The sequence below is a fragment of the Felis catus genome, chromosome C2 (genome assembly GCF_018350175.1).
Source record: "Felis catus isolate Fca126 chromosome C2, F.catus_Fca126_mat1.0, whole genome shotgun sequence".
NCBI lineage: Eukaryota > Metazoa > Chordata > Mammalia > Carnivora > Felidae > Felis > Felis catus.
The window spans coordinates 50,021,352-50,037,601 of record NC_058376.1 but is presented as its reverse complement, the minus strand read 5'-3'; positions in this window follow the sequence as shown (position 1 = coordinate 50,037,601).

The following is a 16,250-nucleotide window of genomic DNA, read 5'->3' as shown; positions in this document are numbered from 1 at the left end:
TCCTCAGGACTCAGTTCTCTTTATTACATTGCTGCCATATGCAAAAGGGAAACAGGAAAATAATGCATAGCATTAGATATGGAATGCCACCTGCCTCATCTATCTAAGAATGTTAGATATTTCATCGGTTATAAAGTGTTTTCTTCATAAGTCTTTAACTTCTAGCTGCTATGCACTACTGATGTAGGTGTTAACCATAAGAGGATGGACATACCTGGCCAGGCAAATCAAGAACTGGACAAGCACATTTCTTACCCTCATCCTTCTGATCCAAACTCTGGCCACCATTTCATTTGGAACTACCATTTGGACCAACCTTGGAGTTAATCTTCTAAGCTGGCCCATGCAATATCCCAACCATACAAACAGGTCCCTTAGAGCTCTGCTGGTCCACAATTCTAAAGCAGAAGTAGAAAGCAGATCTTTTCATTACTTTCCCAGGATTGTTTCCATGGAGTGACACATTTCCTGCTGGTGACCTAAAGATGTCAGTGACCTGTGGGTAGCAAACTAGGATCTGCTCAACAGGGCAACCCGAAAAGAGTAGTAAACATCGTCAAGTAGCTTATTACACACCTCTATCTGCATCTATCTGCAAACAACATCATTATTTAGCTCATTTACTTGAAATAAAATGCTAGATATAATTTTAGTTGGGACCGTCACAGTTACTTAAGAACACAGGAGCTTAAATAGTCTTATTTCCAGATATTTCCTTCCTAGGACATCTGTCATATCATGAACCATTTCTCATCAAGCTTCTCCTTCCTTTAAGTAAGATTAACACTTCTGTGGATCATGTTCATTTTTTTTTTTTTTTTTCCTGGCCGGAAGAATAAAATGCTGGCCAGGAATATAATGGGAGTTTAGAAAATTTCAATATTTATCCACTGAGGAGAATGAAGTCAATTCGACTTGGAAAAGTCTTAAATAACATGCTAATAAGCCAATGACTGTGTAATCCCACATTCTCCCATGATGATCATTTGACAAAGCTCGAAGTCGACTCTGTGATTTGGTATGGAGGGCCAGACCTCCAAGGGCAGTTTTCCTTCGTTTGGGTGCTTAATTTTGGACTGCTGACAAGGATGCTTGGTGAAAGCAAATACGGTATGAAGGTTGGATTATGGCTGCACTGACTAATTGCAGTTTTGCTCCCTGAAAACCTGTGTGGGTTGGCAGAGCCATGATGAGGCATTGTCTGTAAGAGGAGAGAAGCCGCTGGGGGGCATCGGGCTGCAGAGGACTCATTGACTTCAGTGCCAGCCTCAAGATTAGTGAGGTCGGGAGACTAGAGTAAAATATGAAGCTGCCTGACAGCAAAGCTGTTTAAAACTCACCTTGCTCACCTTGGAGGATAACCAAGGAACTGATTGTTCCACGGCGCTCTACAACTGCCAAACATGAGGAGACACAACGTCAGGTTGGCTGGAGCAGGCAATACAAGGGAGTGTTTGTGCAGAGCCATGCAAGTGGTATCAGGAGATGCACCCACCCACAGCACAGCGCTTCTTCAGTGATTCCTTCACTGAACCACGACATTTGTATAAACTTGCTGGTTTTTCTCTTTTTTAATTTTTAAGTAAAATATATACTTATATATATTTTTTTTTTCAAGAATAGACTTTAGTGTTTCATCACTTACATATAACACCCAGTGCTCATCCCAACCAGTGTCCTCCTTAATGCCCCTCACCTCTTCAGCCCTTCCCCCTACCCAACACCCTGCAAGCAACCCTCATCTTGTTCTCTGTATTTAGGAGTCTTATGGTTTGCCTCCCTCTCCATTTCTGTATTATTTTTCTTCCCTTCCCTTATGTTAATCTGTTTTGTAACTTAAATTCCACATATGAGTGAAATCATATGATACTTTTCTTTCTCTGACTGACTTATTTCTCTTAGCATAATATACTCTAGTTCCATCCATGTTAAACTTGCTGTTTTTGCCAGTAGACCTAACATATTGCTAGCTATTCTATTTGCAAGAAAGCCAATCCTTTAGCAAACAAGTTGAGAGAGAGGGTGATTATAGCCAATCATGTTAGCCTGACTGATAATGTTGTTCTGTTCATAGGGTGGCTTAGATTAGAACAGAACATCAAGAAGGAGGAGACAGGATTTTTTAAAAAGACTCTGACAAATGGGGAGATGGGGAAAAAAAGTATCTTGTTTTCTTCCCAGGGATAATGAGGCAAAAATATCTCTTCTGAGGGAGCCTGGAAATATCATATAAGTTACACATTTAAGAGTTGGTTGGAGGGGTGCCTGGGTGGCTCAGTCGGTTAAGAGTCCGAATAATGCTCAGGCCATGATCTCACAGTTCATGACCTTGAGCCCCGCATCAGGCTCTGTGCTGACAGCTTGAAGCCTGGAGCCTGCTTTGAATTCTTTGTCTCCCTCTCTCTCTGCCCCTCCCCCACTCGTGCTCTGTCTATGTCTCTCTCTCTCTCTCTCTCTCTCTCTCAAAAATAATCCTAAAAAAAATTTTTTTTAGGGTTTCCTGGGTGGCTCAATTGGTTAAGCGTCCAACTTGGGCTCAGGTCATGATCTCACAGTTGATGGGTTCAAGCTCGGTGGGGCTCTGTGCTGACAGCTCAGGTCCTGGAGCCTGTTTCATATTCTTTGTCTCCCTCTCTCTCTGCCCCTCCACCACTCATGCTCTGTCTCTGTCTCTTTCTCAAAAATAAATAAATATTAAATAAAAGAGAGAGTTGGTTGGATCTTAGAGTTACAATGGACCTATGCTGGCCAATTCTCTCAGTACGCAACTAAAGAAAATGGGTTCAGGTTGATGGGGGGGGTGGGAGGGAGGGGAGGATGGGTGATGGGTATTGAGAGGGCACCTGTTGGGATGGACACTGGGTATTGTATGGAAACCAATTTGACAATAAATTTCATATATTGAAAAAATAAATAAAAAATAAAAAATGAAAAAAAATTCTGCTGTTTATAAGCCAAAAAAAAAAAAAAGGGTTCAGAAAGCTGTGTGAATTTGACCAAGGTTACAGTGTATTATCCAAGGTTCTCCAGGAAAACAGAACCAACAGGACATACAGATAGACAGATAAATAAATGATAGATAAATAGAAATATGTATTATTACAAGGGAGATAGAGCTGCAGATAGAGATAGAGAGATTTAATATAGGTAATTGGCACGTGCAATTCTGGAGACTGATCAATCCCAAGATCTGTGGTTGGTAAACTGGAGAGACAAGCAGAGCAAATGGTATATTTGCAGTGTGAATGCTGGTTGGCTCAACCAGGAAGAACTGATGTTTCTGTTCAAGATTGAAGGCAGGAGAAAAACCCTGTTCTAGTCCCTCCTCAGGCAAGAGGAAATTCTGTCCTACTTGAAGTAGGCTCAGCCTTTTTTTCTACTCAGGCCTTCAACTGATTAGATGAGGCCCACCCATTTAACTCAATCTATTCTTCCAAATGACTAATCTTTTTTAGAAACACCCTCACAGGCACACCAAGAAATAATGTTTCACAATATATCTGGGTGCTCTGTGGCCCAGTCAAGTTGACACATTAGATTAAACATCACACACAGCTCACTGGAAAATATTCCAGCCTTGATCAGCATTCCTGGTTTCTAGTTCAGTTCTCTTTGCACTATGCCACATTGCCAATTTGGAATGAAATTATGTGCAAGGCATTTGTATGAGGCTAGGTTGTTCCTTTCAATCAAGTCAAGGTCCCTTCAGATGGATTATGTGGGACATTGTTCACTACACTGACTTTTTTATTACAAAAATAATAATTATTCAATTGTATTTGAAGCAGGAGCCCAAAACACTGTGCTTGAAAGAGTCATTCCTGCGCAGGTAATCAGTGATCTATCAACAATGTCAGGGTTGAGTAGAGTGTGTCCTCTGCCTGAGTACCCATAACTTTCTCTAGATTTTATAAAAGTAGTACTAAGGAGAGTGGTCTCTCTCAAACACTGTCAAGTTCGACCACTGCACACTCTTAAGATCTGTAAAATTCCCCAAACAGATCACATCATGTCCCCTTTTCTTTTTTTCAAATGTTTATTTGTTTATTTTGAGAGAGATTGTGTGCCAACGAGGGAGGGGCAGAGAGAGAATCCCAAGCAGGTTCCATGCCACTTGTATGGAGCCCAGTGTAGGGCTCGAACTCACAGACTGCAAGATCATGACCTGAGCCAAAACCAAAAGTCGGATGCTTAACTGACTGAGCCACCCTGGCACCCCCACGTCTACTTTTCTAAAGGTGCTATTAGTTGGTTTTCATAAAACAGAAATTTTGTTGAATTGATGTAAAGCTATGAAAGAGGCTATTTGTAGTGTGCTTGGAACATAGTACTGGAAGATGTATTGATGAACTTTATCTCTGGGTTCTCATAATGTATCCTCTGACCATATAACACCAGGACTTTGGGGATGAGAGATACAAGTCAAGAGATGAATCCATAGCAGGCGTGTCATTGTGCATTTTCCCTACTCAAAGAGAGAAGATGGGCTTAAAAAACAAGGAAGGCTCACAAAACAATAGTCACAAAAGAGGATGAATTCTAAGTTTTCCCCTAGAATGATTCAGTAATGACAAAATAAGTATTTTTATTTTCCTAAATTCATGGGAATCATATCCTCTACGTTGGAATATATAGAGAACAAGGGTGGAAAAATAAGGGTGATCCCATCATTGTTGAGAATTCTATGTTATTTATGTATTGAATGGGACTCATCTAGTCTCATTTTCTGTGTGCTGTGAGAACTAAGCCTGCATGAGTATTTCTCCAAATGAGAAAGCAAAAACAATTATATCATTTCTATTTTATTTCAGCTTACTTAATAAAGGAGAAACAAGAGAGTTTAAAATTAATTGCAAAAGCCAGACTAGTATTGGGCAAGTTAATGAGGCACTTTTATGAGCTGTAATTTTTATTTATTTATTTGTCCAATTAATTATTTATTATATGCATTGGATATGGCCAGTGTATAATAGCCTTCTGGGTGCATTTAATGCTGTAATTACCCCAAAATGAGCCCTGCCCTTACAACTTGTAACCTAATCAGACTCAGGAAAGCAGAACATTCACATATGGAGTAAATGGAATTTGCTGAGCTCTCTCTCAAAGTGAGATTTCAAAGAAAGTTATTTCCACCCAGCAAGAGGCTGTGGTGATTTCTCTGTCTATTATTCAAATAAATTATTAATTACCTACTATGTATAAGACATCGTCGTAGGCAAGATGAGAAAATTAAAAGAGCCACATGACATGTGGTATGTCCTTAAGCGTATCTAGTCGTGATCACTTACTATGTTCCAGGCACTAGTGTGCCTCTACATACAGCCTCTTTCATAGCTTTACATACTATATAAGTACATATGTATACATACATATGTATACATATGTACATATGTATATACATACATATGTACACACATACATATGTACACATATGTACATATGTATATGCATACATATGTATACATATGCATACATATGTATGTACATATGTATGTATGTATGTACTACATACAGCCTCTTTCATAGCTTTACATTAATTCAGCAGCAAAGACACTATCATCCCCATTCTCTCATCTTACAGACCAGAAAGCTGATTGTAGCTTGAATGATACATATCAATAGTTTCCCTGTTATCTGTAGCATTACCCAGATATAACATGTGGTTCCCATTCTAGGTCATACCTAGAAAATTAATTAACTTGCTTACGTGATGATAAAACAAAATTAGTACTTTTTAATATTGTTTTTGTTAGGTGAAATTCACATAACATAAAACTAACCACTTTAAGGTATAAAAGTCAGTTGGATTTAGTACATTCACAATGAGGACAAAATTATATTTTAAATTATGTAGCTTATTGATGTTTTAGAAAGAACTCACTGACCTGAGAGTCCAAAGTTCAGATTTTAGTTCATGCTCATCCAAACCAACTCTGTGACTTTGGCTAGTTGTTGAATACCTCTAGAACTGAAATACCTCTCTGTGGAATGGTCAAGGATTTTCACTGTTTGCATCAAAATCACCTTCAGAAGTGTTTAAAAATAACTGGCATTGTTCCATTCCCAGAGCCTAATTCAGTAGATTTGTCATGTATCGTTTTTAACTAGTCAAATTTAACAACTTGTAGACTGGATAATTTCTAATATTCTTTCATAACTTTATATCTTGTGATTCTGAGAAGCATGATTTCATAGTATAAAGCCAGTTACCAACAAAACAAAACAAAACCAAACAACAAAAAAAAAAATGAAGGTCTTTTTTTTAAGAAAGCTCAAATGGAATAGAGTGGCATTAGATTTAAAACTTGTGTGAAGCTGACATATTTTTTCCAATAATTACAATTATTTGTAAAGTTATATACAAAGTAAATGTCTTCAGTCAACCAAAGAACAAAGGGCTCATGTCATTTGTATTTATCAGATATCAATACTAATTCCTTTCTCAGCAACTTCCTTCCTTGATCTCCATTTGCAATTCATACCTTCAGTTCAAACAGAAAATTCAGAGTGTTGATTTCTGGAAAATGCAGTGCTTAAATGGTCTACTATTACTTAATTTAACAGCCATTCAAAATGCAGTCACTCTGCTATATTTCCACTATATTTGCATGCTTCTGAGGTGTTCAATGGGTCAGTACTGCTGATCTCCACTGAGTGAGTATAAATTTGTACAAGTTGATTCTAAGTAGTTTATGTTTCTATCAGATGCACCAGACACGGAAAAGATTTCTTGACAAATAAGAAATATGAATGTGGATGTGGACATTGTGAGAAATGAATTCAAGTCATGATGACTTTGTTTTCCTAAGATCTAGTCTCACTGGATAACAATATTTTTGGTATATTACTTTCTACCAAAGCTCATTTCTGGTCTATGTGAGAATGGTTTTTCCTTGCTCCTTCAATGCACTTTCCAGTCTATTTCATAACAGATGTCAAAACATTTGTATTTCCCATTAGTCCATCTTCCCCATCAGGAATCACCCAGTGAAGACTGTTGTTCTCAGCCGCTCTTTTAAATACACTGCAATCATTTTTTTTTAATGCTGCACAGTGGGCCTAAGTATTCTTTGCTAATTATCAGATAATGACTTTTCCTGCTCTTATTAGAAGCTATCAATGCACAATAATTCAATAACAGGTGTCTTGTTTTATGATTACTTGCAAAAGAATTAGGATCCTCCTCTCCCACCCTTACCTCACCTCCTGCCCCAGACACAAACAAAGCCCTAAATCCTTAAAAGTCTTCCTCCTTTGATGAGCTTATGATTGCTTTTAATATTTCAATGGGACAAAGGAGAGAGACAGGGGTGAGAGTTTGTAATGAGGGGTTCTGGATCCTAAGACGCTTTGACTCTGATTCAACTGTATATTCCCACCCATCCTGCCCTACAGGACTTTCTGTTTCTGTTCTATCACCTGGCTCAGCTCACCTCTTCTTACCATCACTGAGCCCCTGAGATCAGCCCTGACGAATCCCAAACTCCCACAGAAGCCACCAGGTAACCATTCACTTTGCCCATCAGATTTCTCCCACTCTATTAAAATCACCTGCTATGTTAATCATCCCCTTTCTATCCCAACCTCCACCCCAAGATGTGCATTTACTAGATAAAAGTCAATGTTTTTCTTTTTTTTTTTCAAGCAGGAGTAGAAGAAAAAAAGTACACAACACATGAGAAATAGCCACAACTAAACCAAGTTCTCCTAGACAGCTTAAGAGTTTCCCAATAGTAGAATGATCTATAAAATTCAGGCCATCCAGGGAAATAGACAGGCGGTAGCCCTATATTAATTTCTGTTACGGTAAATGTGATTAACTCATTGTTTATTTATTTTATAACAGCTAATAATCACATAAAATATGGCAATAGTAGCCAGATATCAGAAATTCAAAGTCCATAACCAGCTACACATATAACATTCATGACGTGGGTAAGGAAATTTTCAGGTCTCAGTATCAAAGATAAGCTAAACACCAAAACTCACATCCACAACCATAAGCAAACCCAGTCCCTAGGTAAACTCAACCCTCTCATTGCTAATGTTTCTGAGGGAAACAGAAGCTCTCAATTTAACAAATAAGCCTTTGGGAAGTGAAATTGCTTACCAAACCAGGTTGTAAGATAAGAATTTCTTGTGCTTGGTAAACACAACTTGTTTGAAATGCCTCCAATCCTACAATCAGCCAAATGCACAAGCTCTAGTCCAAGAGTGCATCCACCTTCTAAGGGAGGGTCAGGGAGGACATGCCATACAGAGTGCATGTGAAAAGTCTTCCAGGCTGAAAAATACCTGGTACTTTTAAGAACCCAGTAGGTCAAGGTGGCTGAAGTGAAGTGAGTGAATGAAGAGTGACTAGAGTGAATTTGAAAAGGTAAGTCAGATCTACGTCCTTGTCCACTGCTGAAGAGATTTAAGGGTCCAACCCAGTGGGAAATCACTCTAGTGGGTTTGTACTCTCTAGCTCCTGTGAATGGAATGAATCAGAGGACAGAAATAGGAGAAGCTAGAAGGAAAATTGGCATGCTATGGACTACCCAGAACTGGGCCAGCACCATCTTCATGTGTCACCAAAATACTCACCTCATGTATGAAAAACATCCAGCCATGCCCTCAGTGCTCAGTTGGGTAAATCACTCTCCCTATGATGTGATCCCTTTGTGCTATTTATACTTCTTTCACTTCGCATAGTATATTGTATGTATTTCTGCTACTAAATTAAATAAAATAATGTAAATGAGATACTTATCTCTGTGTTTGGCACACAATAATTGCAAATTTTAGTTCCTTCTCTTTCTCCTGAGCTACAAATAGTCATTCTTCATTTTCTCTCCCTTCAGGTAAGAGTTCTGTGGATTCCCCTTCAGGGAAGATTGCTTTATCTAGAAATTACCAATAATGCCATCATCAAAAGAGTTTGCAGAGTGTGGTTTATAGGGCAAAAGAGGAAGTTGGAAAATTTGGGTAAACAAAATTTGGGTGGCAGCCATGGATACTGAAAACCAGACAAAGAATCAGGGCTTTAATGAGTCAGATGGGAGCTTGTAGGAGTGTGAAAATAGAATGAAGGAAAAGATTTTCCTTTGTAAGTACCTAGGGCAGATTGACTGTACTAATGAGAAAGCAGGTCAAGTGGTCAGAATAGGGGTAAAAAGTTCCTGCATCTTCCTCACTTATATATCCCCATGCCATAGCTTAGGGCCAGGCACATAGAAGAGCTTAGTGCTATGGACAATTATAAGTAACTACACTTCAGAGAGAGAGAGAGAGAGAGAGAGAGAGAAGCTGTTAAATTGAGGTGCATTCAAAATCTTTTTGAAGAGAGAACTGCTGAGCCCAAAAAAATGGCTCTACTTAACCTTGTGTTGTATGGAGAATTAAACTGTGGCCTGGTCTTTTAGATAACTCTCATGTAAACAACATGAACACAGAGAAGAGTGGCCATGGCTTCATTGTTGGAATGCAGTTAGGAAGGACAACCAAGGAAGGAAAATGCATAATTATGTTTTACTAACAAGATCATCCCATAATTGATTCACAGTAAAGAAGTGTAAGAACAACAGAGGCCTCTTTCTCAAGAGTGCCAGTAATAAAATTCAGATCTAGTGTGATTTAAATTTTTTGGGCATTTTCCTCTATTTCAGTCTCCCTTCTGTCCTTGCCATGGCCTTATACGTTAAAGTTTTAACTATTGGCCTAAGCCTGGTGTTCACCTCCTCTTTTGGCAAAAGTCACAGTATAGCTTTTTGAGCTCAAACTCAATGGCTCGTTAAGTCATTTAATGAGTTTTTTTTTTTCATTTCTTCCAATTCCTGATAGGGATGGAAGTCCATCCAGTACTTGTTTATAGGAATGCTCCACAAAAAATCACTTGAAGTTTCAATGCCTCTAAAGAGCACTATTTATAAAAGTACTTGCATCATCATCTCTTGTTACTGCCTTTAATTTAAAGTCTAGTTTGTCTGATATAAGTATGGCTACTCCAGCTTTCTTTTGACTTCCAGTAGCATGATAGATACTTCTCCACCCCCTCACTTTCAATCTGAAGGTGTCCTCAGGTCTAAAATGAGACTTTTGTAGACAGCAAATAGATGGGTCTTGTTTTTAATCCATTCTGATACCCTATGTCTTTTGATTGGAGCATTTAGTCCATTTACATTCAGTGTTGTTATTGAAAGATATGGGTTTAGAGTCATTGTGTTATCTGTAGGTTTCATGCTTGTAGTGATGTCTCTGGTACTTTGTGGTCCTTGCAACATTTCACTCACTGAATCCCCCTTAGGAATGCTTATAACAGCACTTTCAACAATAGCCAAATTATGGAAAGAGCCTAAATGTCCATCAACTGATGAAAGGATAAAGAAGATGTGGTTTATATATACAATGGAATACTACTTGGCAATGAGAAAGAACGAAATCTGGCCATTTGCAGCAACGTGAATAGAACTGGAGGGTGTTATGCTAAGTGAAATAAGCCAGACAGAGAAAGACAAGTACCATATGTTTTCACTCATATGTGGATCTAGAGAAACTTAACAGAAGGCCATGAGGGAGGGGAAGGTAAAAAAAAAAAAAAGTTACAGAGAGGGAGGGAGGCAAACCATAAGAGACTCTTAAGGACTGAGAACAAACTAAGGGTAGATGGGAAGTGGGGGAGAGGGGAAAGTGGGTGATGGGCGGGGAGGAGAGCACTTGTTGGGATAAGCACTGGGTATTGTATGGAAACCAATTTGACAATAAATTATATTTAACAAAATAATAAAAGTATTTGCCCAACTCCCTATAAACCTCTGAGGTTTATCATAGAAAATTCCCGGAAGCCAAATTCTAACAATGGAGAAAGGTTGGAGATGAAGAACCTGCCTGGATCTGACTCATACTGTGGGGAGCTGAGGTTTAATCTGAATCCTATTCCCAAAGGTGATCCCCAAAGAAGGGCAAATGTAGAAGGAGGATTTGTAGACCTAGTGGACCCACATTCAGGTAAGGACTGACAGGGTTCAGGTACCAGTGACTATGGTAAATGGTGGGACAGTTTAGGGATATGCGAGTGTGAGACGGAGTATTTTCAAGGAGGAAAATTTTCTACTTTGGGTTAGACATGACCCTACTGTAGAGGGTGCTGGCAACTATGGAATTACCCTATGACTTGGCATTCTGTACCTCTTCAACATCATCCTGTAACTAGTCTCTTCTTCAACATTACCCTCCCCCACACCCCATCACACACATACACATACACACACACACACACCAAGATTTGCACAAAAGAACCAAAAATTTAGCCCTGAGGCTGTCAGCAAGCTAAGACAAGATGATCAAAACAAAGTAGAAAAAAAATGTCTCAGGAGCAAACAACACAGTATGCTTGGATGAACTTGCCTTATGTAGACTTTTCCAAAATGTATATTTTCAGATACATGCTTTTGTTCTCATTGTTCAATAATAAAGGGAAAAACAGGAACAGATAAAAATGGCTTACAGAGCAAAGACACCGTGCTGGAAAATGTGGATAGATCAGTGCACATCTTGCATAACCCCCAAACCTTACTAGAAACCATACTTGTTTTCCACCTGACATCGTCTCCAATTCCCTGCATACTCACCAAACCAAGACATAAATTAGATGCCAGAATCCTCAATATATACTAATTTTCTGATTAAATTCATGAGTAATAAATAATTTGAATATACATTTGGATTGGCTAGTTTTTCACCAGGATGGATACAAGTATTTATTTTCCTTTGGTGAATTAAAGGCATACAGTTACTTAACAGCCCTGCCTGCATCTACTTCCATAAACATTCATTGTAAGTCTTATTTTAAAAGCTCTAGTGTTTTCCTTCCCCTAACCAAGCTATAAAATTTGGCTCTGTCTTGTTTAATGCATCCCCTCATCTCATTACCATATCCTGTTCATATAAACAATATAAATAAAAATTTAAAAAGAAGGGAGCATTATATTCATGGCTTAAACTTGTATAAGTTTTTATTTAAACATAGCCAATTAATAAGTATTAAATGAATATGCTATGCTTTTCTTATGTTTGCAAACATAATTCCTTTTATAACTTTGTACAGTAGGTAAATAGTTTATATGACAGATTCTATCTTAAGTTTTAATTATTCTGTGTGAAGATAGGTAATATAATAATTAACCACCTTCAACTCCTGAACAGGAAATAACAAGTGCTTTGTTCCATTAGTAGTGATACATTCAGCAATCATTAACCACCTTAACTCTTTGTTCCATAAGGAATGATAAAACTAGTATTCTTTTAAGAACTAAGACATCGACATTTTGCCTAAGATTATGAGTGAATTCATTTTTAGGATAAGCATTTAAAATGTGTGGAGTGTTTCAGATGTTAATCAAGCAAAGCTCTGGACCAAAGTGCATAGTATATGAAACATTGATGAAATCTTAGTTGATGAACCAGCACACTTAATGATACATTCCATTCCTATTTAGTTGATTAACGAAAATCTGAGAAATTTGAAGTAAGCAAAAACAAAATGATAGGGACTATATTATATAAACTTTCAGATGTCATTTCCCTTTTAATGGCTATGGGAAAGAATGAAAAAAAATTAAAAAGATACACTTACTCAATCTTTTTATCTTAAGCAAAACAGCAGGTGCCAGGGCCTAAATTCCTTTAAAAAATTAAACTAACAAAATTTAGGTTGCCCTCTTCATATTGAATAAATTATCTTAAACCAGTCTTCTTCAGTTCCCTCCACTCTTATCCTTTATTGTCAGTATTAGATTCTTCTTGTTACAAGTGATAGAATCAGCCTAAACTAACTCCAAGAATATCAAGAGCATTTGTTGGTCAACTCTGGCAATGGCACTTAACCAACAGACCACTGACACATACAGACACTGGAACAGTTAAAATCAGATTGTTGACCACAATAAGGAATTTCTCTCTCTCTTCCTCTCCATCTTCCTCTCCCTCTCCCCAAGTTTATGAATGCTGGCTTAATTATTCTTCTTCCTCATGGTGCATGGCAGAAATCATAGATACCAACAATTCCCATGTTTAATATCTTACAAGTACCATTATACAGACTGACTTGTTCTACCTAAGACTAAAAGTTCCTGAGGTTCCCCTATGCCCACACCTTTGTAAATTAACTCTCCTCTGATTGTCCTATTTCAACTGTGCTATATGTTCCTATTGTGAGCTTGACTGATGTATGCTTTGTATGTTTATGCAATCAAGAATCACCATACATTTAAGAAACAGCAATGCCATGAGAGGAAAGACAAACTCAAGAGAATAACTTGACCACAGTTAAGAACAGTTAATAGAGGAAGGAAAACAGTATTTTTAAATATATCCTTGGAGACATGTAAAAATATTCAATCTAAGTAGAGAGGATTTTTGCTTCCAGATATGATGAAGTCAGTTATACTAATCTCTCCTTTATGTCATAAATAATTATAAAAAAAACTGGACAAAATGTATGAGGCCACTACTTTTAGGAATTAGATAACAAGGAGTGCAATACTACAAACCTTGAGGGAAGGGAAAGTTCATGAGATGAGCCCCATGATCACCCCAGTCCGCAGCCTGAAGATGTTTCCTGACCTTGGCACAGTGAGCTGGAAGAAAGTGGCCAATAGAAACCAGCCCTGTGATAGCCTTAATGTCAAATTTAGCAAACTAAGATATTCAATATACTATTATAAATATAGGATGACAGGAAAATGGTCTTCACGTGTATGTAATTTGAGTCCTAGAAGTAGACGACATAGTGAATGTAGCAAAGAAGTATTTGAGGAAATTATGGCCAATTTTTTTCTCACTTTTGATGAAAAACATTGACTTATAAACCTGTAAATTCAGCAAATGGTAAATAGGATAAATACAAAGAAAATATCTAAGTACATCAGGGTTGAACTGCTAAAAAGCAAATATAAAAATAAACTTGAAAAATAGAGAAAACAGACACATTACATGCAGAGAGAAAATAATCACACAAATTATAGTTAATTACTCATGAGAAATAATGAAAACCAGAAGATAACAGAAGAAAAATTTTAAAGTGCTAAAAGAAAAAAAAATTGTCAACCCAAAATTCTGTATCCAGTTAAAATATGTTTCAGAAACAAGAATGAAATAAAGACATGTTCAAATAACTGATGGAATTCATTACCAGCAGGACTTCACTACAAGAAATGTAAAAGGATGTTGTTCTGAGTGAAGGAAAATAATGGCAGGTGGAAACTCAGGTCTACTGGAGGGAATACAGACCTTTGGAAATGGAGGATATAGGGGCAAATATAAAATACTACTTTTTTTGGTCAATAATTCCATAAAAGACAACTGTCTCTAAGGCAAAAATAACAACATTTGTAAGGTGGTGTTTAAAACATTTGTTGAAAAAAACAATGTGAAAATAATACTACTAAAAAGGGAGGTGGGTAAATGAAATTGTACTGTTATAAGTTTATTACATTTATCAAGTAGAAAATGGAAGTAGGAAGTGTCAGGCATGAAGTAAAAAGGGGGAAGTCATGCAATATTAACTCTACATAGATTTTGGTAAGTTAAGTTGCATATGGTAGGCCTAGAGCAAGAAAAACAAGACTAAAGATATATAGTTAAAAAAAGAATAGGAATAGATACAATAATACTCAATACTAAAAGTATTGAAATAACCTCAAAGAAGGCAGGAAAGGAATAAAGGGAGGGGGAAGGAAGCAAAAGAAACAAATGGAGAAGAAATGGCAAAATGGTAGACATAAACCCAACCATATTAATCTTAAATTGGCTAAACACTCCAATTGAGAGGTGGAAGTGGGGGGCACCTGGATGGCTCAGTCGGTTGAGCATCCAACTCTTGGTTTCTGCTCAGGTCATGATCTCATGGTTTGTGGGTCAGGGTCCCACATGTAGAGCCCTCTGTCAGTGCAGAGTCTGCTTGGGATTCCCTGTCTCTCTCTGCTCTCTCTCTCTCTCTCTCTCTCTCTCTCTTTCTCTTAAAAACAAATACATAAACATAAAAAACAAAAACAAAAAGAGGTGGAGGTGTCAGTCTGGATAAAGAGCAAGACCCAGCTGAACAATGGCTCCAAATGATGTGCTGTATATAAAAAGACATATAGACTTGAAGTTAGAGGATGAAAACACTAAGCTTAAGAAAGCTGAAATGACCATATTAATAATAGTCAAAGAGTATTACAAGAAAGAAAGAGGGATATTTGATAATGATAAATTCCTTACAAGGAAGACAGAAGTCCTAAATACATATTGATCTAGCAAAAGAATTTCAAAACCAATGGCAAAACTAAAGAAAAAAGTAAACAAAATCCACAACATAGCTGGAAATTTTCATACAACCTCTTGGTAATATATATAAAAAGTAAACAACAAAATTAAATTATTAAATATTTAGACAGCCTGAACAAGGTTATCTCTCAACTTGTCCTAATTGACATTTATAGAACACTACACTCGATATCTCCAGAATACATAGTGCTCATGGAACAGCCAACAAGATTGTCTGTATGCTGGGCGATAAGTCTCAGTAGATTTCAAACTACATAACTTGTAGAGTATGTTCTCTGACCATTACAATGAGATGCTTAATCAAATCAATGAAATATACAGAAAACTAGAAATCTACCCACAATTTATTTGGAACTTAATTAGTATGCTTCTAAATAACATCTAAATCAAAGCAGAAATAACAAGGGAAATTAAAGAAAATTTCAAATTGAAGGATAATAAAAACAACATGTCAACTGAAGAAGTATTTAGAAGGAATTTGTAGTTTGAAATGCCTCTAGTAGAAAAGAAAGCTTTAAAATAATCTAATATTCACATTAAAAAGCTAGAAACGAATCCAAATTGAAATCAATCAAAAAAGAGGAAAGATGTAAATATAAGAACAGAACTCAAGTAGAAAACAAACAAAAAAGAATATGTAACAAGTAAAAAGTTGGCTTTTAGCAAATATTAATAAAATTGATAAACTCTTTACAAGATTAGTTTTGAAAAAAACCCAAAAAGTATCAATATAAAGAATAAAAACAGGGATATCACTTTAAGTTTTATAGGCATTAAATAGTTGTGAATATGATGAATAATTTTATGACAATATACTAAACAGAAAATTACTTGAAAACACAACTTTTCAATTTTTTTAAATTTAAATTAAAAATTTTTTTAATTAAAAAATTTTTAAATTTTTTTACAAATGAAATTTATAATAAAATAAATCTTCCCTCAAA